The 26,919-nt window shown below is 50.7% G+C and overlaps 1 protein-coding gene across 4 annotated transcripts in view; it reads left to right on the top strand.

The window, feature by feature from the left end:
• Positions 1-7,880: 7,880 nt before the first annotated feature.
• The window catches only part of IL4R (interleukin 4 receptor), a 38,449-nt gene continuing 19,410 nt past the window's right edge, over positions 7,881-26,919 (top strand). Inside the window, exon 1 of one of the 4 annotated variants that reach the window (XM_041749638.1) lies at positions 7,881-8,015. The gene's annotated coding sequence lies outside the window, so the exon portion shown is untranslated. Of the gene's footprint in view, positions 8,016-22,348; positions 22,497-26,919 lie in introns of those variants that run through there. The other 3 variants (XM_041749637.1, XM_041749641.1, XM_041749640.1) reach the window with 3 other exon arrangements.

Here is a 26,919-nt window from a genome sequence, read left to right as displayed (position 1 = left end):
AAAACCCCAAGACCACAGAGGGTTAAAAAAAAAGAAAAAAAAGAGGAAACTAGAGAAAACTAAAGCCTCTGGCATCTATAGCTACCGCAAATATTAAACACAGCCCAGCTCCTAGACAGATTAACATGAAACCTCACATTGGCAGCCTAATTATCTCAGTTCATATTATGCAACATATCGTGCCTGGCTTTCAAGAAAAATTTACAAGATATGCTAAAAGGCAAGAAAAAACACAGTCTGAAAAGATAAAGCAACCATAGGAACCAAACTCAGTTATGGTTCAAAATTCAAGACTTATCAAACAGGAAGAAATTAAAAGTAACTACCAATTAACATGTTAAAGGACCTCACAGAAAAAGTAGACAACATGCAAGCAGAGAAATTGACACTGTAAGAAAGAATCAGAAAGGAATGTTAGGAAAAAACACATGCTATACTGGATATGAATACTAGCCTTGGTGGACACATAAGTTGACTAGACACAGCCCAGTGAGCTTGAGGGTGTTTCAACAGAAATTTTCCAAACTGATATCTAGAGAGAAAAAAGAATAGAAAAAAAGAAAGAGGAACAAAATATTCAAGAACTGTGGGACAATCACAAAAGGTACAGCATATGCATAATGGGAAAACCAGAAGGAGGAGAAAATGAGAAAGGAACAGAAGAAATATTTGAAGTGATAATGGCTGAAAATTTTCCAAATTAATGACAAATACTAAATAACAGATCCAGGAAGCTTAAAGAACACCAAGCAAGATAAATATCAAATATCTATATTTAGGCATATCATATTCAAACTACAGAAAACCAAAGGCAAAGAAAATATCTTGAAAGGAGGAAATGAAGAAGAAAAATACTCTTATCAATAAAGAAATAGACTTCTTGTCAAAACCAGTCAAGCAAAAGGAGAATGGAGTGAAAAATTTAAGTATTGAAGGAAAAAACCACCAACCTGGAATTCAGCATCTAGTAAAATTATCCCTCAAAAGTGAAGAAGAGGTAAAGACTTTCTCAAACAAACAAAAACCAAGGAAATCTGTTGCCAATAGATGTACCTTCCAAGAAATGTTAAAAGAAGTTCTTTGGAGAGAAATAAAATAATGCCAGAAACTCAGATCTACATAAAGAAGAGTGTCAGAGAAGAAATAAATTAAGGAAAATTAAAAATTAAATTGTAAAAAAATCTTAATCGACCTAATAGATAACTATTCAAAGTAATAATAGTATCAGGTGACTATAACATGTGGATAAGTGAAATAATTGGCAGCAATGTTATAGGGGATTGGAGGAAGGTATTGGGAACACTTTGTTAGAAGATACCTGTACTACTTGTAACACAATATAGCCTTGTTTGAAAGTGAAATTTAGATAAAGTTGTAAATATATATTGCAAATTCTATGACAACCATTAAAGTTTGTAAAAAAGAAGTATAATTGATATGCTTAAGGGAGGAGAGAAAATGTAATCATATAAAATGTTCAGTGAAGACCAGAGATAGCAGAAAAGCACTATTTTTTAAGAAACAAGATATAAGTGCAATGAATATGAAACTTATGAAATAAGTTTTCAATATGGTAGATATTAGCCCAGTTATATAGATAAGCACTGTAAATGTGAATGGACTAAATACATCAACTAAAATACAGAGACTGTCAGAGTAGATTAAAAAACAAGATCCAACTGCACTTTGTCCATAAGAAACCAATTTCAAATGGATACATTCACTGAGATGAAAACTAATGGAATAAAGAAAGCTATATCCATGCTAACATTAATACAAAGAAAGCTGTAGCAATATTAACTTCAGATAAAGCAGACTTCAAAACAAGGAATATCGGCAGGGATAAAATGGGATATTAATAAAAGGGTCCATTCTCCAAAAACACATAACAATCCTTAATGTGAATGCATCTAACAACTGAGTGACAAAATACATAAGGCAAAAACTGATAGATCTGTAAGGAGAAATAGACAAATCCACTATTACTTGGGTAATACTAATACCCATTGGATACTAATAATATTGGAGGTTGGAGACGTCAACACCTCTTTCAGTAACTGACAGATTCATTAAGCAAAAATCAGTAAGTATTATGGCCAAATCAAACAGCACTAGCATCAATTGGATCTAACTGCATTCACAGAATACTTCATTTAACCACAGAAGATTATACTTTCATCTCAAGCTCACGTGGAACATTCACCAAGGCAGGCCACATTCTGGACCATAAAACAAACTTCAACAAATTTAAAAGATTAGAAATCATATAAAGTATATACTTAGTCTACAACAGACGTAACCAGAAATGAGAAACAGAAAGAGAGCATGGCATGCACTGGGTAGCTCTGTTGGTTAATTGTTCAACTCTTGATTTTGCCTCAGGTCATGATCTCAGCATCCTGAGTTTGAGCCCCACATCAGGCTCCATGCTGGGTGTGGAGCCTGCTCAGGATTCTCTCTCTCCCTCTCCCTTTGCTCTCACCCCCCTTAAAACAAGTAGAAAGAGAGCTGGAAAATCCCAAAACATTTGGAGAATACAAGCACATTTCTAAATAAATAACACATAGATCAAAGAAGAAATCACAGGGGAAATTTAAAAAGTATTTTGAAATAAACAAAATAAAAACATAACTTCTCAAAATTTGTGAGGTGTGATAAAAGAAGTGCTTCAAGGGAAATCTATAGCATTGAACATAGATATTAGGGCAGCCTGGGTGGCTCAGCGGTTTAGCGCCGCCTGCAGCCCAGGGTGTGATCCTGGAGACCTGGGATCGAGTCTCGCATCAAGCTCCCTGCATGGAGCATGGAGCCTGCTTCTCCCTCTGCCTCTCTCTCTGTCTGTGTCTCTCATGAATAAGTAAATAAAATCTTAAAAAAAAAAAAAAAGAACATAGATATTAGAAATCATGAAAACTCTAAAATCAGTGCCCTAAGAGGTGGCAAATAAACATATAACAAGATGCTCAACATAATATGTCCTTTAGGGAATTGTAAATTAAAATAACAATGATATATACCATTACATATCTACCAGACTGGCTAAGATCCAAGAATGCTGATGATACCAAGTGCTGGCAAGAATGCAAACATGCAGGAACTCTCACTGGTTGCTGGTGAGAATGTAAAAGGGTACAGACACTTCGGAAGAGTGTTTGAAAGTTTCTTACAAAACGGAATGTTCTCTGACCATATGATCCAGCAATGGCACCCCATCAGTATTTACCCAAAGGAGTTGAAAACATGCCCATGCAAAACTTGCACACAAGTGCTTATAGCAGCTTTATTCCTTTTTTTATTTTTTTAAAGATTTTATTTATTTATTCATGAGGGACAGAGAGAGAGAGAGAGAGAGAGAGAGAGGGAGACAGGCAGACACAGGCAGAGGGAGAAGCAGGTTCCATGTAAGGAGCCCGATGCCTGATTCGATCGTGGGACTCCAGGATCATGCCCCAGGCTGGAGGCAGGCGCTAAACCACTGAGCCACCCAGGGATCCCTAACAGCTTTATTCCTAATTGCCCCAAACTGAAAGCAATTGAGGAGCCCTGTAATAAGTGAATCAATAAACTGTGGTATATCCAGTTGATGGAATTCAGCACTAAAAAAAAAAAAAAAGAAAGAAAGAAAAAAAAAAGAAAACAAAAGAAAGCGCTATGAGCCATAAAAGGACACAGAGGAATCCTAAAATAATATGGCTAAGTGACAGAAACCAGTCTTAAGAGACTATCTGCAGCCTGCAAACACCTATATAACATTCTGAAAAAGGGTAAACTACAGGGACAGTAAAATAGGTCAGTGGCTTCCAGGGTTCACTGTTGCTGCGTTGGTGGATACAAGTCATTGTACATTTGTCAAAATGTAATTTTGTCCAAACTATCTGGGCATGAACCATAATGTAAGCAAACTGCAGACTTGAGTTAATCATAATGTATAAATATGGGTCACTGACTGTAACAAATATACCACATTAAGGCAAGACGTGGCTAATGGGGGAAATCATGCTCAGGGGAGGAGGTGTACGGGAGCTCTCTGTACTACCCATTTTTCCGTAAATCGACACCTGTTGTCAAGCGATTTTATTTTCATTACTTTTTTAAAGGCTTAAAACAAATCTGTTATGACGTCATGTGAGCTGAACTTATATGGAAGCACCCTGGGAACCCCCTGGGTTAGGGGACTGAATTTTTATTATTTGGGGGCCTCCGGGCTCCCTTCCAATGCCTGACACAGAGCAGCCACTGATCAGTTCTGGACAGCATGGGCAGGTGAATTTGAATACTGAAACTGTATTCGAGATGACAGAGTTCACATTTACTGCCTATGGGGCCTCAGGACAATGCCCCGTTCTCCTTAACATCTATTTTGACATCATTTTGGATTTATAGAAAGATAGCAAGAAGAGCACAGAGAATTCCTGTGTTCCCTTCCCCTGGCTTCTCCAAAGTCTTCTCATTGGACCACATGGCTCTGCCGTTCCTGTCTCTCTAGTAACTGTTGTCTCTCTAGTAACTGTCCTCACCCTCAATTTACAACCAAGCAAACAGCCTGAGGGAAAGGTCTCTTTCTGATCTTTTTTTTTTTTTAAAGATTTTATTTATTTATTTATTCATGAGAGACACACACAGAGAGAGAGGCAGAGACACAGGCAGAGGGAGAAGTAGGCTCCATGCAGGGAGCCCAACGTGGGACTCGATCCTGGGTCTCTGGGATCATGCTCTGGGCCAAAGGCAGACACTCAACCGCTGAGCCACCGAGGCATCTCTCTGATCTTTGTTCTGATAAGAACAATGATTACCATTCGCTGTACACCTACTATGTGCCGGGCACCGGGCACTGTAGCAAGTCCTGTGCCTGGCATTCCACCCTCCATGATCCCACTTTGTGCATGTGAAAGCCAAGGCACAGCGACAGTGACCCCCCCAGCCCTTACCCAAAGTCCCAAAGTCCCACAGTCGGTTAAGTAGTGGACTTGGTGTGTGGACGCAGGTGGTCTGGTGGCAGAGTGAGGGTGGGGGCCGGTTTAGGAGTCAGGGAGGGCAGACGGTGCAGGCTCCCCATCCCCAAAGGGAGACCCATGTCTCCGTGTGAGACACCAACATGGGGCAAAAGAAATTTCATCTGTACAAGGGGAAGCTTGGTGGTGTCAGCGCTCTACTGCCCGGGTTCAAACACCAACTGTGTGGGAGCAGGAGTGTGAGTGTGTAAAGGGAGTGGGCACATACAAGTAGAGCTGACCCTTGACTAACACAGTCGGAACTGTGTGGGTCCACCTACATGCGGATTTTTTTCAATAACTATAGTCCAGTACTGTAAATGTATTTTCTCTCCTTTGTGACTTTCTAACATTTTCTATCCTCTAGCTTACTTTATTCCTTCTTTAAAGATTGCATTTATTGGGGTGCCTGGTGGTGTAGTTGGTTGAGCATCAGAATCTTGGTTTTGATTCAGGTCATGAACTCAAGGGCAAGAGATTGAGCCCTGAGTAGGACTCCATGCTGAGCACCGAGGGTAGGGATAGTAAACAGATCAGTGGCTTCCAGGGCTCATGTTGCTATATTGGTGGAGAGAAGTTATTATGCATTTGTGTGCTCTCTCTCTTACTTATTATTTTTAAAAATACTTTATTTATTTGAGACAAAGAGGAAGAGCATGCACAGGACTAACGAGGAGGGGCAGAGGGAGAGGGAGAAGCAGACTCCCCATGGAGCAGGAAGCCCCACTCAGGGCTCTATCCAAGGACCTTGAGATCATGACCTTAGCCGAAGGCAGTGGCTTAACCAACTGAGCCACCCATGCGCCTCTAGCTTACTTTATTGTAAAAATACAGTATATGATACATATGACATGCAAAATTTGGGCAATCAACTGTTTACATTGTCAGTAAGGCATCTCATCAACAGTAGGCTATTACTAGTTACATTTTCGGGCAAAGGTTATACATGGATTTTCCATTGTCAAGGGGTCAGCACCCCAACCCCCCACGCATGTCGTTCAAGGGTCAGTCATACACAAGTTCAAGTCCCCATGTGTGGGTGTGAATGCGGGTGGCAGTGTGAGCGTGCATCAGTGTGAACACGTGGAGCATGTGGATGAGTGTAAGTCTGAGAACATATGGGTAAACGAATGTGCGTGGATAAGTATGAACGTGTGCAGGTGCGTGTGCGTGGATGGGTGAGTACGTGAGTGGGAATGTGAGTGAGTGGGTGTAAGGACGGGTGTGAATGTGTATGCAAGCTTTTCTAGGCAGGAATAAACCTTCGTCAGTGAAGCAATGATTGTAGCCGCCCCGTGGCTCTTCGCGGAATTCGTGTGAAATGCGGAATTCCCATCTGACCTGTTGGAATTTGCAGCCTGTCTGGTCAAGCTCCCTCTCCTTGCCGAGCCTGCTCTGCCTGCTGCCTGGGGCGGCTCGCCCAAGTGTTCATTACACCCAACTTCTTGAGTTTCTCGATTGTCAGGGCCCCAGCCAGACCCCCGGCCTAGGAAAGCGGGAGATGGGTCTCTCCCCAGTCCCCAGCTCAGGGCCTGGCACACAGAGGCACCAACACGTAGATGCTGAATAATTACAGGCTTTCTCACCCCCAGGTGTTTGCTCAACCCCGATCTCTCTGCCTTTCCCTTTTCCCTCGCTTTCCTGCACTGACCTTTGGGGGGGACCATCAGAGGCCACCTCCTCCGGGAAGCCATCCCTGACTCCCAGAGACTGTCTACTGTCTACTCTCACATACTTGAGTTTTCTGGTCTCAGAGAGCAGGGCCCATGTTTATTTCATATCTTCGTATCTGTGTCCTCAGCACTTGTCACAGGGTTAGGCCCGCAGCAGGGCCGAGAAAGAGTGAGTGCACGAAGAATAATGGAAGAGGATGCAGGCACTGTGTCCCCTCCCCCAGGAAGCCAATCCTAACTCACCAGAAGCTTCCCTGCTTCCCTGGCTCACGCCTCCACCACAGCAACTCCACAGGGCTGTCCTTAGCTCTGAGGACTTTGTCTCTACTCTAAGACCAGGCTAAGATGGGGTCAAATCACTCTCTGGGTCTCCAGTGCTACCTGGCCTGAGTGTGCACATCTCTTACCTCACCTCTTTCCATTCTCCCCTCAAGGCTCTCCAGCCAGCTATCAGATAATTCCCCCCACATGCCACCCCAGGGCCTTTACACATGCTGTCCCCTCTCTACTGTCTTCCCCCATACTCTCTTAGGGTTCAGCTCAAATATCCTTGCATCAGGGACACCTTTCAACCACTGTCTGCCCCCCCCCTCCCGTCCCACCCCCACTGGCCTTAAAGGCCTCTCTCTGTTTTACTTTCTTCTTGGGACCTCTTGGGACCTGAAATACTTGATTCACTTAGTGTTCTTCCCCACCGTCTGGTTCCCTTGGGGGCTTTTACGGTGTCCAGCGGTTAGTGCTCAACGGCGCCTGGGCTCAAATCCCACACCTGCTGGGTGATTCTCAGCACGTTTGCCCTTCGTGCCTCAGTTTCCCCACCTGTAAAATGAGTGCTAGTGATCTAGCTCCCTCGCAGGGTAGCTGTGCGGATCAAACGGATGAGTAGGTGCGGAGCCCAGAGCCGGCCTGCGGGACTGCACGAGCCCGCCAGGAGGGTTGTCTGCCTGCATTCTCGTGGCGCCCAGCATAGGGTAGGCGCTGGGTAGGCGCTCGGCAAACACTGGGCGGCCGCGGGCACCCCGGGGCACTTAGCAGGAGCGGGGGGGGGGGGGAGGGGGGGCAGGGAGGAGGGCCGCCCAGCCGCCAGCCCCGCTGCACCTGCCCCTCCGCGGGGCGCGGCGAGGGTCCCGGGGCGCGGCGGGGGCGCGGGGCGGGCGGCAGAGGGCGCGCGCGGGGCAGGGGCGGGGCGGGCGGGGCGGGGGCAGGGCGGGGGCGGGGCGGGGCGCAGGAAGCCGGGGCGGGCCGGCGGGCGCTCAGGAAAACCCCGCGCGGCGCGGGCAGGACGGGCCACCCGGGGGTCCCCCACTTCCCGCTCGGGCGCCGGCGCGGCGAATGGACCCGGGGCGCGCAGGTAGGTCGCGGAGCCCGCGCGCGCGGGGACCCCCGGGGGCGCCCCGACCCCATCATCGGGGCTGCTCCGAGCCCGCCCCTCCCCGCGCCTCGGGCGGCCTCCGGGTCACCCCGTGGGGGTGGGGGTGGGGGTGGGGTGGGGGTGGGGTGGGGGTAGCGTGCGCGCGCCCCCGGGGACCCCCGGCGCGCCCCCAGACTCGCGCTGGCCGGGAGGCGCCGGCGGGGCGGGCCCCTCGGGGACCTGGGGTCAGGCGAGGCTCGTGGCCTCCGCGATCACCCCCTGCCCTGCGCGCAGGAAGCGGGTGAGGACCGGGCCTGGGGTGGGGGTGGGGGCGGGGGCGGGGGCCGGGGCGGGGGCCGGGGCGGGGGCGGGGAGTTCCGAAAACTGACCTCGGTGACCAGCTCGAGGCGGGTCGGGAAGCCGGACCCTGCGGTCCCTTTCTGTCCTTATTTAAATGCCGGATGGACCCAGTAACAGTAGCGATCACATACCCCCTGGACTCGGGTGGTCCGGGTTACGTCCGGAACTCGGAAACTGCTCTGACCTAAATCGCGAGACCCCCGTCCCGGTGGGCGCGACGCCGTGTGGATCGTTCCATTTTTCAGATGAGGACGCTGAGGCCCCCCTCCCCCCCTCCCCCGGCGCTTTAAGCGGTTTGCCCGAGGTGACTCCCGCCTGCAGATGTGCAGCAGGTTTCAGACCAGGGCGGTCTGTCGCCAGAGCCTGTCGTCTTCCACCTGTCCCTAGTATTTGTCAAACTACCTCATCCCATCAACGAATTCTGCGGGGGGTTTTATTAAAAGGCCGCTTCCCAGGCTGCCTTCAGTGAGATTCAGATTCAGTAAAAACAGGAATCTAGATCTTAACACACTCGTGCGTGCGCACGCAATCAGGATTTCTTAGACTGGGGACCTTGCAAACACGGTGTCCCTGATGCTGTTGCAGGTGGCTCCCCGGCCACCCTCTCCGCTGTTCTTCCTTAGCTCTCTGTGAGGTTCCACCCCTGCAGCTCCTCAGGTGAGGGTGGCCTTTTAGAAGCCTGGGCGTTTGCTGGGACATTGGTGCCTTTATTAAAGTCTGATGGGGGAGACTGAGGGTGAGGTATACATTTGTCTAGGGTGTCCCTGGTGTCCCCCCCCCCCCCCCCACACACACAGGGCATTCCAGAGTCCTGCAAAGGCTCTTTGAGCGCAGCTCACTTGCCCCATGGCTGCAGGTGAGGATGCTGAGGTGTGGAATGGGAGGCAACCAGCCCTAGTCATCCGTTCATTCCTTGGCACCCACAGGGCTCCTACTGGGCACTGCTCCAGCAGTGCTGGGGAAGGGGGGAGAAGCCAGACACGGACGGGAAGGCGGGTCTGGCCACATTGTGGAAGCCCTCGAATGCCATGCTGAGGAGTGTGGCCCAGTGCACCTCACCTTTGCCTGAGCCCCTGAAAGCACAACGCAGATTCCTGGGCCTCACCCAGGACCTCCGGAGCCAAATCTGGAGGGAGGCCATGGGAAAGCAGCAAGGAGGAAAAACTGCTAGTGTGTCAGTCACCCTGGTTACCACACACCCAGTTACCAGCAGGTCTGGGATGACCTGAAGATTTCCAAATTCTGGGCAGTGATTCAGTAACTGATGTGTTTTATATGCACGATTTCAGGGTTGCAGAAAGCCCAGACAGGGGCAGGGAGGTGGTGCCCTAAGATAGCTGGTTTCCTGCTGCTCTGATTTGGAAATGGAGCTGAAAGGCACTGTCAGAGAAGTGGGGGGAGAGCCTGTCCCGGATCCCTCTCTCCCTATGTCCCTGTTTCTCTGCCCCCCCCCCGCCCCGGACAGAGGAGGGAGGTTGGGGTCAAGTGACTCCACTGCCCTCAGCTGCCTTTGGGGGTACCTGGGAGTGAGGTAGGGACAGAAGCCCCCGTGCCAGTGCTTCACGTTTGTCAAGTTGGACTTTTCATGAGGGTTGAGGACATGATGTTTTATAAGATACTTAATACAATTTCCAACATGCAGTCCAGCGCAATGAACATAATTGTTTTTACCCATTAAGAAGTACAGCTCAGAGGTTAAGAGCATGGACTCTGGAGCCAGATTGCCCAGGTTCACACGCTGGATTTACAGTTTTCTAATTTCTCAGGACCTCAGTCTCCCCGTTTATGAAATTACAGTGACTGCTTTATACCACTGGAATGGTGATTAAATGAATGAATAAATGTCAAGCATCAGACAGTGTCTGGCGATGCATGACCACTATGTGTTTGTTAAATAAATAAATGAACCACGTTGGACGGGCTTTAATCTACCCATTTTGCCAGGCAGGACACAGATCCAGAGATGTGTGCAGTGGCCTTGCCTGAGGCGGTGTATCTAGGAGTGACAGGGAGGGATTTGAATCTGCTTTTCTTCCCAGCCTGTGTACTCTCCCACTGTGCCGGTTTGCTCGGGTTAGCAAGAGGGGCATCTTTCTGAGCGTTCCTCATTACCCAGGACATGCCTAGTCACACTTGGCCAGAATCCCCTTGGCTAGGCTAGAAGAGAGCCCAGTGGCTTGCCATCCCTCATATGAACTTGACCTTGCAAGAGTGTGGAAGCCCAGCGGAGCCTGAAGGGTCTTGCAGTGGCCAGGCCATCCCGTGTCCCTGTGGTGTGACTTCCAGTAAGTCACTCTGCTTCCCTGAGCCTGAGGCAGAGAGAAGAGCACAAGCTTGCAGACAGGGGCCCCGGGTTCAAATATGAACTTGCTATTTCCTCTCTGTGTGATCTTGAGCAAATTGCTGAACCCCACCCCCAAAGCCACTAAAATGGGAATGGGGGGGGGGTGTTCCTGAGATAACTTTTGTAGGTGCCTTGCCCACGGCTCAGGGATTGCTGTTTCTCTTCTTTCTAGGATAATCGCTTCTCCATACCCAGCACCTGGCTAGCTCATTCATTTCTTCAAATATTTATCAAGCACCTGTATGTTCTAGGAGCTACTTCTAGAGCAGTGGACAAAGCCTTTGCTCTTCTGGAGTTTCTTCTTCTTCTTTTTTTTCTTTAAGATTTTATTTATTTATTCACGAGAGACACAGAGAATGAGAGAGGCAGAAACACAGGCAGAGGGAGAAGCAGGCCCCCTGCGGGGAGCCTGATGCAGGGACTCGATCCCGGGACTCCGACTCCGGATATCACGACCTGACCCCAAGGCAGAGGCTCAACCGCTGAGCCACCCAGGTGTCCCTGGAGTTTCAATTCTAGTTGAGAAGACAGGTGATACACAAGCAAACAACTCTAGACAGGTCTACCGCCCTTATTTCTAATTCTGAAATCTGCAAGCTCTAAAAACCGAAAGTTTTTCCCTAACTCGATTGGAAGCGAGACTGAGGTGAACTAATCACGAGGCTCTTTGGTGTGTTTGTTTATCCTCCCTGGCACGAATGCTTGTGTGTCTTGGTGCAGAGGAATTAATGTGAGCGATCCAGGGAATGCTGGGCCCAAGGGGGGTAGGGTGGTTATGGCGGGTGGGACTTTATACCAGATGACCCTTCCATAATACGAGCTCCTGTGAATTCTGAGACATGCCTGGCCCCCAGGATTTCACATGAGACAACAGGGCCCTGCAGTGTCCCATCAGGACCAGGAGGAAAATGTAAAGCAGGGTGAGGGTGGACATTTAGGAAGATGTAGGGCAGGGGCCTGGGGAAGAACAGGCCCAGTGGAGGGAACCCCAGGGAAGGTCTTGTCCACCCCACCAACCCCACTTCCTGGCCCACTGCTTGCCCTGGCTCTGGGCACACAGATCTGTCTAAACACGCATGTCTTTGCCTTTCCAAGAAGTGGCCATGCCTCTAAGATTTCAGGTTTGGCTCTGACTGACTCATTTCCACCCTAGGGGCCCGTATCGCATTCTCGAGGTTGCTTTAGAGATCCAGGGGCTTGGCTAAAGCAGGAGAGGATCACCAGCTGGGCTAGCCTCTGAGTCCCCGCCCACCTCCCCGCCAGAGGGACAGAGGGAGGAAGTGGGTCCATGTGAGGGGAAGACAGCTTGGCCTCCTGGGTTTGGTGGAACGCTTCCTAAAGGGGAAGGACTGTATTTCTGAGCAGCGGGTTTAAAAAGGGGCTGATTATGCACCTAGAAGGTACAGGCACGTACATGTCTTGAGTGTCAGCACCAGGCTTGCACTCACTCAGCAAACGTGTCAGGGACAAGGATGCAAGTCACAGCAGTGACACAGATGCAAGAGCCCTCGTGGAGCTGACAGTCTGGTGAGGGAGGTGACTTTTGAGCTAAGACCCGAGGTAAAAAGACATGTGGATGTCTGGGGAAATGGGAGAGTGATTCTGGGCAGAGGGAACAGCAGGTGCAAAGGCCCTGAGGTGCGAACAAGCTTGGTGTGTCTGACCCACAAGGAAGCTGATGTGGTCGGACCTGAGCACGACAGAGAGTGGGGAGGAACATAGGTCAGGGGCCTAAACAGAAGCCAGATGCCTGCAGCAGCTCATTCAGCTTGTAAAGTAAGCTTACGAAGAAACAGGCACAGAATGGTTAAGTGACTTGTCCGGGGCCACACAGGTGGCAGAGTGGGGCTGTGAACCTGGCAGCTCCAGGATCCTGTGTGCTTTTTGCACGGTGTTTGAACACACGCTGGGGATGTGGTGGGGCAGGGTGGTGTTCCAGATGGTGCAATCATCGTATGGATCATTTTACAGATTTTTTTTTTTAACCAGCTAGCACCTTCCCGGCCACAGGCGGTGAGGACACACCAAAGCGCAAGGGGGTGCGGAAGAGGATGAGTGGAGGGCCCTCTGCCCATCGGGCACTGTGCCGGTGGGGGCGGGGAGGGGGGTAGATGCGGGGGTAGATTTCCCGAGGAGGAAACCAAGGCTCAGGGTGGGAGCTGATCTGAGAGATACAACCCCAAAGAGGCAGAGGGTGGATCCAAACCCGAGGCTGCTGACCTGGGGCCTCTGCCTTTAGCTGCTCTTCTGGGGGCCTCCAGCTTGAGGAGTGGAGTCGCGACGGACCGTGCATGTTGGTCAGAAATGAAGCAGCGCAGTTACCAAGAGCCATTTGGGCGAACGGGGGAAGCCCTGAGGTTTTCCTGAAGGAGCCAGAGTGTTCTCTGCCTCTTCAAAAGAGGAAGCGGAACTTCTCTGGAGAGGAGAGACACCAGATCCCTGGACGGGGTAGGCCTCCTCCAAGCCCGTGGAGCCGCAGCCTCTTGACGGTCTTGCCTCCGGAGATGGAGCGGAGGCCCTCCACAAGCTGCATTTTCACAGCTGGGCGGCCTGAACTTGGGAGAAGATCTCTTCCTGAGATCTAGCCAAATTAACTGTCCAGTAGCATTCCCATCCTGGCTCTGGTTCTGCCCCTTGGAAGTAGTAACAGGCCCCCTCCAGCCTGAGCCCGACATTTCTCTAACGCGGAATACATAGTCATACTTCTTGCCGTCATTCTTCCTGACTCCAGGGATTGTAAAGAGTTCAGTCTGGCTTTGGACATGATCCAGTTGGTCAAAGTCAAATCTGTTGCCTCTTCCTCTCCAACTCCCCGCCGCCAAAGTCGGCCCAGTCATAGGGGAGGGAGACTACACCTCCTTGGATTTGGAGCACATACCTCTGCTGATACAACCTGCAGTCTTATTTCTGAGTGGCCACATCCCCCTTGGAGCTCACACTGGGCTTGCCAGCTAAAACCTTCAGATCTCTCTTCTCCATTGCTGTCCATCAAAGTTTCTTTTATTCTGAGACTCCTTGTTTGAGGCTGACACTTGTTTTTAGCCTTTCTTAGTTTTTCTAATAAATCTGCTTCAGGCTAAGTGCCTGTATATATATATTTTTTTCTTCTTTGAGTACTCCTTTGACTTCACTCCTTGGGTCTATTTACACAATGTCGTTCACTGCTAAAATAGTATACAATTTCCATTTTGATGACGAGTGTTATGCACTTCAGTTTTTTTTAGGGTGTATGGATTTTTTTAAGGTAATCTTTGTATTGTTGGAGTCTAAATTTATTGCATTACGGTCAGTATTTATGACTTGTGTCATATCGATGATGGAGAATTTGTCGAGGTCCTTGTAAGAGTCTCTGGTCAGTTTTTCTGTATGTTTCTGTTCTGTATTTGAAAGGATGTATATTTTCTGTTGGGTGTAAAGTTTTAGAAATCTGTTAGATCAAGCTTGATCATGACATCATTCATATTTTCTGTTTTTGTGTGTTTTTCTCTATCTGATTTATCTCCTGCTCTAATAGAGGATCTGTTCATGTCTCCTTGGCCTTTTCTTCTTGTTGTTTTTGCTTTAATTTCAAAATCATATTGTTCGGTGCAATATAAATAGAATATATGAGTAGGAGAAGGGTTCATGATTTTTGTACTTTCTTGGCAAATTGCTCCTTTTATCATAAAATAGCCACCTTTCTCCCTTTTAATACTTTGTTGCCTTGAATTCTGTTTTATTTATTATTCATATTCCTGTACTTGTTCCCTTTATGACCATTTTTCTTAACTTTTCTTTGACCCTACCTAGTCTTACAACCACATAAATTGAAAAAAACAAAAACAAAAACCATACATCTCAGTCTCAGTTGTGCAGCCCATTTGCCCAGCCATCTGGAGGCAGGTCCTTTTGCCTATTTGGCCTTTATTTTCTTCATCCATAAAATGGGACTATGACTCACTTTGCCTCTCCTCTCCAGAAAGTAACTGGAATCGTGGCTGTGAAAGATCCTGCTGCCATCCCTGTGCACAGGCTCGTCCCTGGGTGTGAATGTGAGCTGGCATTCTAGGCGGTGAGAAGGGCGCGAGCCGAGGCAGACCTGGGAGGGGGGACCGCACCCAGAGGGCGAAGGTGGACTTCACTGTGGCTGCCCCTGGTTGGCTGCCTCCTCTGTTCAAACAGGTGCATGAGGCGGACACGGTCTGTGGCCTGAAGGAACTTCCAGGCTGGAAAAGAAGAGGGAAGAAGGCACAGGTCCTACTCAGGAGACTGGCAGGGATGTTGGGACAGAGGGGCAGCCAGGGGAAGGGCTGAGGAAAGAGCAGGGTGTGTCCCATGGGGCTGTGGCATTGAGAGGGCAGTCTGTGGCGCACCTGGGGACCGGGTGGGCAGGGCTGGGGGAGCACAGGGTGGGCAGGGGAGCATCCTCCCTTACAAAGGAGGAAGGCACGGGACTTGCAGAATTTTGAGGCTCCTCATGTGACCCCATGATGCTCCTCAGCCACAAAGAACAGGTGATGAGGGGGGGTCTTCAGGCCCACTCCCTTCTCATCACCATAGCAACCGCATCCCCATAATGAGCAAGAGGTAACAGGGACAGAAGGGAGGGGGCATTTGACAAGGTGGCCTTTTGCCTTTGGGGGTGCCTGTGCCCAGGCTGCGGGTCTCACCTGTTGCTCCTCGCGCCTCATTGGTGGCATCTCAGGATGCCCACCCACCCTGGAGCACATCAGCTGGTGGTTGGAAGCCAAAGAGGGACCACAAGGACGCCTCGGTGGCTCCGTGGTCGACCATCTGCCTTCGGCTCAGGTGTGATTTTGAAGTCCTGGGATCGAGTCCCGCATCAGGCCCCCCGCAAGGAGCCTGCTTCTCTTTCTGCCTGTGTCTCTGCCTCTCTCTCTCTCTGTGCCTTTTATGAATAAATAAATAAAATCGTTTAAAACAACAACAACAACAGAAAAAAACCTGAAGAGGGACCACAAACTGGAACTGTTTTCCAGATGTTAAAAGTCAGGAAAATAAGCATAGAAACCTGGATTTCTAGCTGCTTTTTGAACCGTCAAGAGACCTAGCAATGCCCAGGCTTTTGCTGAAGTGGCAAAAAGCAGCTGAAGCAGAGTGGCAGCTGGCCTTTGGACTGGCCTATGTACACCTCATTGTCATGTGTCAAGGGTCTGTCATTGTCATGAGTCTAAGTTCCCTTAGATGCTTGAGTTGACTCTGGGGGGGAGGGTGGCTGTGAGCAGTGAGTGCAGACACTGCTAAACCGAGGGTCAGCGGCCCCAGGAAAGGCAGAGCGTGGCCGGAAGTGCTGTCTGCAGTGGACTGCAGGGTCTTTGGGGACCCTAGCAGCCTTGAGCCCAATGGCAGCCTCTCTGCATTTTTTCAGTCTTTCTCCCTTTCCTCCTTAGCGTGGCTTCTGTGCAGACAGGTGCACAGCTTTGTGCATTTTCCCGCAGTGTGTACATGCGTGCAGAACCCAGCCTAGCAACAGAGCTTGGCCAGCCCCCCAGAAGCTTCCCTCCTGCCTGCCCCCCAAACCAGGGGCACTTCCCTTACTTCTGACTGCAAGTTTGGTTTGTCTCCTTTGGAACTTCACAGAAATGGAGTCAGTTTTGCCCTTGGGAGCCCAGCTTCCTTCCTCTGGTGTGCGCCCCTGAGACTGACCATGGCTGTCATGTACTCAGAGTCTCAGAACATTTCCTTGGTGCTTGAAGATAAGCTTGTGCCACCCGCTCCACCCACGCTGCCCCAGGGCCTCCTCTGCCCCGCCATGGTCTCCTTGTCTCCTGCACCACCTGTGAGAAAAGTAGTTCTGCCCTCACTTCACAGATGAAGAGACGGAGGCCCTGAGAGGACCCCAGCTTACCCAAGGCCTGTCGAACAGCCAGGGCCCAGAGTTATGCTTGTGTGTCTCGGGTGCTCCGGGGTCCCTGCCCACATTAGTGGCCCCACACGTCTGGGTGTCCCTGACCATGCCAGGGATGATATGGGGGGGGGGGTGGGCAGACAGCAGGAAGAGCTCCAGGCAGAGACCCCTTCCCCAAATGCCCGTCTGCAGACAGAAGGTGAACAGGGAGCTAGCTCTTCCCTGTGGTGACATGCTATCAGCTTTGGGTTGGCCCCAGGGCCAAAGTCCTGGTCAGTGTTGAGACAAGCTAACCCATGAGGGCTGGGCAGGCAAGGCCAGAAGCCAAGTTCTAGCTCAGTCACTTCCTGCCTGGTCACCTTGGGTGATTTCTGAATGCCTCAGTTTCCCTCTCTGCAGGGTTGAGTAGTGTTTGACCACCTCTCCTACACGGGGCTTGCCAGGAGGAACAGACGTGTATGGAAGGAACGAGCTTGTGGCTGCTTCCTCATGCCAGGCTTTGGGCCGCGGACTCCAGCTCCGGAAGGCCCGGGTTCCGATCCAGACCCACCGCTTCCTAGCCACACGTCCTGGGGCAGGTTCCTGACCCCCTGCGTCTGCAGTGGGGGTGCTACTGCACCTGCCGTGTTCCTCGGGTTGCTAGCAGAGCTAAGCGAGTTGGTGGAGTTAAAGTGCAGAGTCGAGTCCGGGAGGACCAGTCGAGTCTGGGAGGTGGGGCTGGAACCCAGGGGCAGAAGAGCCCAGAGCATGGTCTCTAATGGCTGGAGGAACTGGGGACCCGCAGGGGCATTGGTGGTGACTTTGGAGGGCCTCAGGAAGCAGGGCCGCGGAGAGCCGAGCCTGTCTCTTAAGACAGCCAAAATCAAATCAGTGTCCTGGGGCCAGATCCCATAATCGCGGTAATGCCCCAATTACCAGCTCTCTGCGGACAGTCCCTTCCCCCCTCCCCCCCGGTGGCCACCATCTAAGGAGATTCTGAGCTGGAATTGGTCAGTGTTTATCCAGCTGAGGGGGTGGGTAATTCTAACTTGGGGGGCTGTGACCCGCTTTCATCAGGGCCGGCTGCCCAGGCCTCCCGGCCTCCAGCACATACCCCGGCCCCTCCGCTGTGTGCTAAGCACTGTACTAGGGCCCGGGGCCCCAGCGGCGGATGGAGTGGACACAGCCTCCGGCCTTGTGGGAGTTGGCGTCCGGAGGGCCCTTGGACAATGCACAGGACACGTGTGCATGTGGTAAACCACAAGGACTAAGTGCCGAACAGAGAAATGGGCTTGCAAGTGACAGGGATCAGCTGCTGCTCCCAACCACACTGTGTCTGGACGTGGGCCTCCTCCCCCGGGGCCTCCAGGACCTTCTGAGGAGAGGCATGGCTTCCAGGCTCCTCGGTGGGGGCCCCCAGCACCCCCTGCAGGGTTCCCTTTGGCAGCTGGGACTCAGTGCAGATACTGCCAACATGAGTGTCCGCACTGCCGTGAAGTGGCCAGCCTGTCCCCGAGACCGTGCCCCCTCCAGGGGGTCTGGCCTAGCCATGACCCGCGAAGGAGGTCTGTGGTCAGAGTCTCCAGCGCCCCCTTGGCCCTCTCAGACAAGGCTCCCCCTCTGCGCCGGTGACCTTGTGGCCTGTGTGTGGCCCAAGCCTGCCTTCTGAGCTCCAGGCCAGGAGAACACATGTGCACAGCACGGTGGGGCATGGGATCTTCCTGGCACCCCCACGCACCCACTGCCCGGCCCCGGCCCCCCTCCCCTCCCGGGCCCCCACCGCCAGCGTCAGCAAGTCCAGCACCCCTCCCTCCCACGCAGGGCTGAGTCCGCCCCCCTGCCCCCAGTGCCTGCCCTCCTCACCCGGCCGCCCGGGTCTCGAACCCACAGCCCGTGTCCACACACGAGTTGGAGTGGACTTTCTGGCAGGGGCAGCAGCTCCTCTCCTGCGTGACTCCTTCTCTTCCGTGGCTCCCTGTTGCCCCGGGGATGGTTGGAGTCTGAAATCCCGTGCTGTGCCCTCTGTCCATCACCGCCGCCAAGGGCCTGGCTTGCGGGGTGGGAGACGGGCCATGCCCTCCGTCCTCCCCGGTGTTCACTCACTCCTTGTTCATCCCTTCTCCCTGCCTTGCCTTCCCCAAGACTCAGCAGGATCAAATATGGGCTCGTCGTTGTAGTCCTCTCACAGGGAGGACTCCAGGCATCTAGGACACTGCCTGGTATTAAGGGAGCCCTGCATACGTGTAGAAATAAGAATGAATAAGAAGACACGGGGTTGTTTATTGAGGAGGTGGGGGGCTCTGTGCTGGACCCTGGGCTTAGCATTCTGCTTTCAGAGGATGGGACGTTGCCTGTCCTCACGGAGCCCACAGAGCCACACTCTCCTGGGGGGTTCTCGTTCATCCCTCCAGGGACCCCAGACCCTCTGGGGACCACTGACCCTCCAGGGGCAGCGTGGATCTTCCCCGATGGCTGCCTCCAAACAGCCTCTTACCTTTCCTGATGCTGCTTCCCAGAGCATCATCATTCTCCACCCCGATTCATCCTCTTCCCAAAGTCCATTCTGTCAGCAAATCCTGTTGTCTCTATCTTCAGCGGATCTGGAATGCAGCCCGCTCTTGCTGATCCATCCTGGCACCTGCTGCCTGGACCACTGCTTCTGCCCTTGACCCCACGGGCCTTTCAGACCATGCAGCCAGAGGGATGGTTGGAAAAGTCTCATTGGGTCACATCTGTGCTCACGAACCTCCAGGAACTTCTCTTTTGAAGTATTTGTCAAAGGGGAGAAGGAAGAAATGAGTGAGTGAGTGAGTGAATTAATGAATGAATGGATGGCTTTTTCCGCGTCTGTAGTAGCTGGTACATATTTGGGGGGTCAGGAAACACAACAGGGACACACGTGGGAGGAGCAAGAGCACACAGTAGGTCCACGGGCAGCCTGCTGGGCTCTGCCAGCCGAGGCTGCTGATCCTCGCCCCCCGTAGGAGTGGGCCCTCCCCTCGCTGGGCCAGGCCATTCTGGGGCCCGGGCCTGGCCTGCCTCGCCAGCTGGGTGGGGCTGCTGATGCGGCTGCCGCTTCTGGGAACCCCAGCCAGGCAGCAGTTCTGGGAAGGCTGCTGCTCGGAGGAGAAGTGTGTGCCTGGCCTCCCGCCAGGGCGGCCCAGCTGTCCTGGAGGACACAGGAAGCTCCAGGCCGGCTTTAGACTGGAGTTTCAGGGGCCAGAAGCTCCCCTGGGGAGGCCGCCGCAGCCCCCCACTGTCACGGGCTTCCTCTTCACGGGCGCTTGTCATGGGTCTGGCTGCATCCTGTCTGCCCGTCCAGCCCCCCCCCTTCAAGCCAGTCTGTGGTCAAGAGGGAAGGGGAGCGGGGAGCAGGAGGCCTTGTGCCCCTTTAGGCTCAGGAGGAGCCTGTGCGGTCACTTCCCGGCTGCTGCTGGCCTCTGGCCTTTCAAGACGTGCCACTCACGTCCTCCCAAATAAAAAGAGTAAGTTAAGTGCATCTCCCTGCCGGCAAGGAGGGCTTCCCCACTCCGGGCACTTCTGACCTCTCGCTGGCTCAGACTTTTCACCGATTGCAGCTTCCTTCCTCCGTGACCTTGGCTTTGTCGCTTGCCATGTCTCAACCTCAGTTTTGGACGATGCCATCACATCCCAGGGTGGCAAGGGCCGCATTTCAAGGGGCTGCAGGATAAGTGGTCGGGCACGTTGGGTTCTGCAGTGAGGCTGCCTGGGTTCAAATCCTACCTCTGTACCTTCGGTGTGGCACGGTCGCCTCATCTGGAAAATCAGGGTCTTAATGACACCTGCTCTGCCCCCACAGGGTTGTGCGCATAGCAATTAACCATAAGCAAAAGCTTGGTACGCCCCGTTTAGAAGTAGATTCTGGAATTTGTTATTCTTGACTTTTAACCAGTCGCTCGTTTAATAGATGTTTCTATTAACGTATATGTAATACGTATATGTAAGTGTATGCCGTGGATGTGTCAGGCACTCTTCGGGTCCTGGGGACAAAGCAATGACCATAGAGCTCTGCCCTCATGGGGTTTGCATTCTCATTGCAGGGGGACAAACAGTATGTATATAGACAATTTACTTATTTATTTTTAAATTTATTTTAAAATATTTTATTTATTTATTCATGAGAGACAAAGGGAGAGAGGCAGAGACACAGGCAGAGGGAGAAGCAGGCTCCATGCAGGGAGCTTGACATGGGACTCAATCTAGGGACCCCAGGATCATGGCCTGGGCAAAAGGGAGGCGCCCAACCGCTGAGCCACCCAGGCGTCCCTAGACAAATAATTTAAATGTTATAGGTGATCTTTTACCCTTCCAACATCATGAACTAGCAGCTGAATGAGAGGGGCTGTTTTGTATTTTGCCAAGATGGAATATATTTTGGGTGAATCCCTTAGGTCCTTTGTCTATTTTTCTTTTCTTTCTTTTTTTTTTTTTTAAGATTTTATTCATTTATTCATGAGAGAGAGAGAGAGAGAGAGAGAGGCAGAGACACAGGCAGAGGGAGAAGCAGGCTCCATGCAGGGAGCCCGATGCAGGACTCAATCCTAGGACTCTAGGACCACACCCCAGGCCAAAGGCAGGCACCAAACCGCTGAGCCACCCAGGGATACCCTGTCTATTTTTCTTAAAGGGATGTTTTGTTTGTCTCATTGACTTGTTAGACCTCTTTATATATGAAGGCCATTAACCCTTTGCAGTATAGATTATTATCTTTCTCTGGTCTTTGCTTTCTTCTTTTCTTCTTCTTCTTCTTTTTCTTCTTCTTCTTCTTCTTCTTCTTCTTCTTCTTCTTCTTTAATGGTGTATTTTGATCAGGGGAAGTTGAAAACATTTTTGTAGTCAGATCTTTCAATCTTTGCCATCTACATCCTGAAATAAAATAAACATTCACACGTGTAACCTCAGTGATATGATTAGAGATGGTGATAAGTATGTGACAGAAGTAAACAGGGTGCTGTGATAAGCAGCAGCAGGGGGAACCGTCATTAGTGGGGGGCTCCTGGGTGTAAAGTCTCTGAGTGTGTCAAGGTGCTCAGAGGACAGTGGGACCGAAGGCTTGAGGAGGTAGGAGGGAATAGTAGACAGGTTAACAGCCAGATCATCAGGGGGCTTGCATTTTCTTTCTTTTTTTTTTTTTTTTAAGATTTTATTTATTTATTCATGAGACACAGAGAGAGAGAGAGAGAAAGAGAGAGAGAGGCAGAGACACAGGTAGAGGGAGAAGCAGGCTCCATGAGCCCGACATGGGACTCAATCCTGGGTCTCCAGGATCAGGCCCTGGGCTGAAGGCAGCACTAAACCGCTGAGCCACCCGGGCTGCCCAAGTTTTGCATTGTCTTACACTTTTTAAGATCGTTGTACACTCCACATGCAGTTTTAAGAAATAATATACAGTCAGGTTCCCCCAAGAGTACCGTCTTGCAAAACTGCCGTACAATAGCACAGCCAGGGTATTGATGTTACCCACTGAGCTTGCTCAGCGTGCACCCGTCTTACTTGTGTGCCTTCACGCATCTTTGTGCATGTGGGTGAGCACGCGTGCGTATTTGGTTCTGTGCAGCTCTGTCACGTGCTCGGGTTTGTGTCTCCAGCACAGCAACCACTATACCAGGATCCCTCTGTTGCCCTTTTATAGCCACACGGACCTGCCTTCCTACCCGCCAACCATGAATCTGTTCTCCATTTCTATAATTTTGCCACTTCAAGAATGTTACATAAATGGAATCACGCAGGGTGCGCCCTTGTGGATTGGCTGTTTTCACTCTCGGGCTTGGATTTTATTCTGAGTCGGAGATGCTCCTCTGGTGAGCTCCAGGCATCTGTCTGTGCCCCTGGGTGAAGACACCCTTCAGGAGCCAGAGGCCGACGCAGGGCGTGAGCAAGCTGTTCCGATGTAACAATGACTTTGCCTGCAGTGTGGAGAAGAAATGAAGTGAGTCATGTCTGCAATGTCTACTAACTCCCCCCCCCCCCCGCCCCACCCCATCATTCTGAGAGCCCCAGACTGGGTTCTTGGGAAATCTTGTCACTGTTCAAACCCTTAAAAACTGCTCCTTGCCTAGAAAGGAAGCCTTTGACCTGGAGTCCTTACTTCAGCTGGGGGGATCTTCAGTGGGGGGATCTATGAACCCCTAAATTGGAATGCACAGTGTAACGTGTGCACTTCCTAGAAGGAAGATTTGGAGCTTGCATCAGATTTCAGACAGCTCAGTGATCTCCAAAACATTAAGGACTGTGGCTTCTAGACAGAGAGATAGCGTTTAAGAGCTGAGGCCCTGGAGCCAGACTGCCCCCATTCAAATCTCACAACGGCCACAGCTTGGCAACGTCAGGCAAATCACTTAACCGTTCTGTGCCTTGGTTGCCTCATCTGAAAATGGGGGAAGTAATAGGACTTACTTCATAGTGCTCTCTTGAGTATTGAATGAGTTAATACAAGCGCAGTATTTAGAAGAGACTTGGCATGCGGTGAATATCCTACGTTCGTTAAGTGAATGATGAGCGTGTAGGGTTTAGAGGGGCAGAGCCTTTTGGTAAAGCCTTTCTAGGCCCTCTGGGATTTTCAGGCCCTCTCTGTTGGTTATCATCCTCTAGACAAGCTTCATTCAGATCAGCAGGGTTTCTTCCGATGGGATACACAGGTGTGATTGGGCACTGTCACCTCCCTTGTCCTGGCTCTTGTATCTCTGTTAATATGACTTTCACTGGCTTTTTTTTTTTTTTTTTTTTAAGCTGCTGCTTCACCTCTGGCTTATGGGGAGTTTGTAGACAGCAAAAGCCATAGGTCTTTTCTGCAGTTCCTGGTCCTGTGCTGGGGCAGCTGATGTTTGAAGTTAACAAGCAGGAGGGCCAGCTCCTCCTGGCTTATTTCATTCACCTACTTGGATCCATTCTGTAGTTCTAGGAGAAGGTGAAGGCACTGGTACTTTGGAATGCTCTTTGGACTCCGAAGCCAACAGTCCTGGGTTCTGACTCTAGCTCTCCCCTCTGGCCAGCTGTGGTACCTGACGGGCAAGTTATTTGACCTCTTGGCCTCGATGCCCCCGGGTGGAAGGTGGGAATAGCAGCCCATCCTGCAGGGTTCTCGGGCCCATTCAATAAGGTAATGTGCCTCATGCACTTAGCTAACTGCCAAGCACAGTGTAAGTACTTGACAGGCAGGATTTTGTTTATATAAATCTTTGGCTCGGCCTGAGGAAACTTTCTAGTCATCAGTTCTGTTCAGCTGTGACCTGGAGATGAGCGTCCGTCCATGGAGGAGTGCAAACAGACCCTGGACTGCAGCCTGTCAGAGAGAGAATCTGTGCAGAGCATCGCTGTTTGGGTTGGCAGTACAGTCAGGGGTTGCCTGCCAACTCCAGTGGGTCAGGAATCCCATGATTGAGAGTGTGAACTTGAAATCATTTTCTCTTGCTATAGGCTTGACCCAAGCTCTTGGTAATTACTCTTTTTAACTCCTCCGTTCCTATGATATTCAGGGAGGCTCTTCTGTTGCTGCACGTTGTGGACTATGACTGCCCCTGAATGCCCCACCTGCTTGTCCGTGAAGCCAGCTGGTGTGTGTGTGTGTGTGTGTGTGTGTGTGTGTGTGCGCGCACGCGGTGATGAGCATACACATGCACATATTTGGATGTGTCCTCTGCAACAGATCAAAGATAGCCACCCTGACTGCCCCAGGTCTGATGTTTTAGTCTCCCCTGATAGGATGGCTTGACTTTATCATAACAGCCCTTCTGCTGTGTGACCTTGTCCTCTCTCTTTCTCTTTATTCAAAGTCAAGGCTAAAGTGACACCTTTGCCATTTCTGCTGCAGGATGCTGCAGGCTTGTGTGAGCTTATCAGAAGAAAAATTACCGGGACTTTGTAGAGGGCACTGGCATCGTGAGTTCACCACCACACTCCCTCCCCTCCTTCCTGGCTCTTCACTGTGACTCTTCAAGGGAAGCCAGTTGGGGCTTTGGGGAGAGTTTCCAGCCCCGTGCTGAGCCCATCAGAGGCCCCACATCATGTCCAAAATGACTTTATTCCACAGACATTAACTGAGCAGCTGCTCCGTGCCAGGCACTACTGCAGGTACTAGGAGCTGGGCAGTGAACTCGGCAGTGAACAGAGCAGGAACGCCACAGAAGCAATGCTGTGTTCTCAGGGCATAGATTCAGAAGACACATGACCTTGATTCGTCCCATTCCTGGTGATGTTAACTTTGCCCACTTGGTGAAGGTGGTGCCTGCTGGATTTCTGTACATAAAGTTATATACAATTATATATATGTATATAAAGTATATATGAGGCATAGGACATTGTAAGTTTTTATAAAAGATTTTATTTGTTTATTCATGAGAGACACAGAGAGAGGCAGAGACACAGGCAGAGGGAGAGGCAGGCTCCATGCAGGGAGCCTGACATGGGACTCGATCCCGGGACCCCAGGATCACGCCCTGAGCTGAAGGCAGACGCTCAAACACTGAGCCACCCAGGTGTCCCGAACATTGTAAAGTTAGGCATTTTGACTCATTCATTAATACCAGTTTTATGGGCAGATGCTTAGAGGTTGCCATGGTGACATAGAACTGCCCCTCCCCCACTCATCGACCTAAAGCAGGACAGGCCCCTGGGCCCCTGTAACTCCAAGGGGTACAGTCGGTCACTATGTATTTATTGTGATGCTCCAGCTGTGCCCTTTTGAGCCAGTGGGCAGAGTTAGCTCCTGCGTCTTTTTGGACAAGACCCCCCCTGTCCTCGGAGCACGTCCTTACTTTCTGACACGAGGATGCCATGTACTTTCCCTGATCGTGGGATCAGCCATTTCTTCAAGGAGTCCTGCTTCCATTCAGCGTGGAACGGTGCTAGCAGCTGAGACCTGGATGTGGGGATGGCACGACAATCAGGTGTAATGCATGACCCTAGACCAGGTCCTGGACTTACTTACAAAGAGCATTGTGGAGGCAGTTGGCAAGGTGGAACTGGGGGCTGTGATCCGATGGCAGGAAGGCTTCTGTGTTGATTTTCTGATTTTGATGGTTGCATTGTGGCAATGAACATTCTCCGGTGTAGGAGAATGAATGTCCTTGTGTTCTGTAAGATATGCCAGAGTATTATGGGGTAATTTACTTGTTGTGGGCAAATGAATAAAGGAGAGACAAAGAGACTGAGAAGGACAGCACCAAGAAAGGTATGGAGGTGGGAGTGGGTTTGGTGTGTTCAGGGCAGCAGGAAGTGGAGATGCGCAGGTGCTGGGGCCAGGTGGAGAGGGGGGCGGGGTCCACCTGGGGGAGGTCTTGCAAGTGGAACAAAGTCGCCCCAAGAGCTTCCAACAGGGGCAGAAAGCCCTTTCTGTGCTCCAGACGCTGTGCAGAGTGCTGGAGTTCCGCAGCTGACTTCCTTTTTTGCAGTACACCTGAGAGACCGAGCTCACTATCATTTCCACGCTGCAGATAAGGAAGCCAACGCTGTCCAAGATAGGGGGCTGCCTTCGCAGCAGGGGGATACCAAGCAGCAGAAGGAAGCCTGGAAGCCGAGATAGAGACCCACGCGGGGATGGAGAGAGCAGGTGCTCTCAGTATTGCCAGGAACGTACCTCAGTGCATTGCTTTTCAGAGGGCATTTGGTATTATGCACTGGGGTGTTGAGACGTACACACTCCTTGACCCAGTGGGATTCCAGTTCTGAGCATTTTCCTTAATAAAAGTGACCGGTGACTACTTGGACCGTGAGTGTGTCATAGTCCCTGTTTGAGGACTCTGTGTGTCCCAGGACCCCAGTCGGATGGGGGCCGTTATTATATTCGCTTTACAGAGTCAGAAACCGAGGCACAGACCAGTTTGCTCGGGGTTCACAACGATTAAGTGACAAGAGCAAGTGTTTAAATTTCAGGAAACCAAAAAAATAAAATAAAAATAAATAAATTTCAGGAAACCTTGACACACAGCCATTACCAGTAGGGGTGTTGAGAGGTATTTTGTGGCATAGAAATAAACATGTTCTGAAACAGAAGACCTTGTACCAGCCCATTCTGTCAAACTATATTTGCACAGAAAAGACTACAAACAGATGCAAAAAAGTCACCAGTGTTGTTTTCCCAGGTGATGGAATTATTAGGCATTCTTTTTGCTTATTTGCGTGTCTCTCTTATCTAAATTTTCCACAGCTATCAAATGTGGCTTTTGTAATATGAGAAAAGATCAATAACATACCTTAAAAAAAAAGAAAGAAAGAAAAAAGAAGGGGCACCTGGGTGGCTCAGTTGGTTGAGTGTCGGCTCTTGATTTCAGCTCAGAGCAGGTTGTGAGATAGAGCCTGGTGTGGGGCTCTGCACTCAGCGGGAAGTCTGCTTTTCTCCCTCTCCCTCTGCGCAC

The sequence above is a fragment of the Vulpes lagopus genome, chromosome 3, assembly GCF_018345385.1.
Source record: "Vulpes lagopus strain Blue_001 chromosome 3, ASM1834538v1, whole genome shotgun sequence".
Taxonomy (NCBI): domain Eukaryota; kingdom Metazoa; phylum Chordata; class Mammalia; order Carnivora; family Canidae; genus Vulpes; species Vulpes lagopus.
Note: the sequence above shows the minus strand (reverse complement) of the source record. Positions and strands in the feature narration are given on the sequence as shown.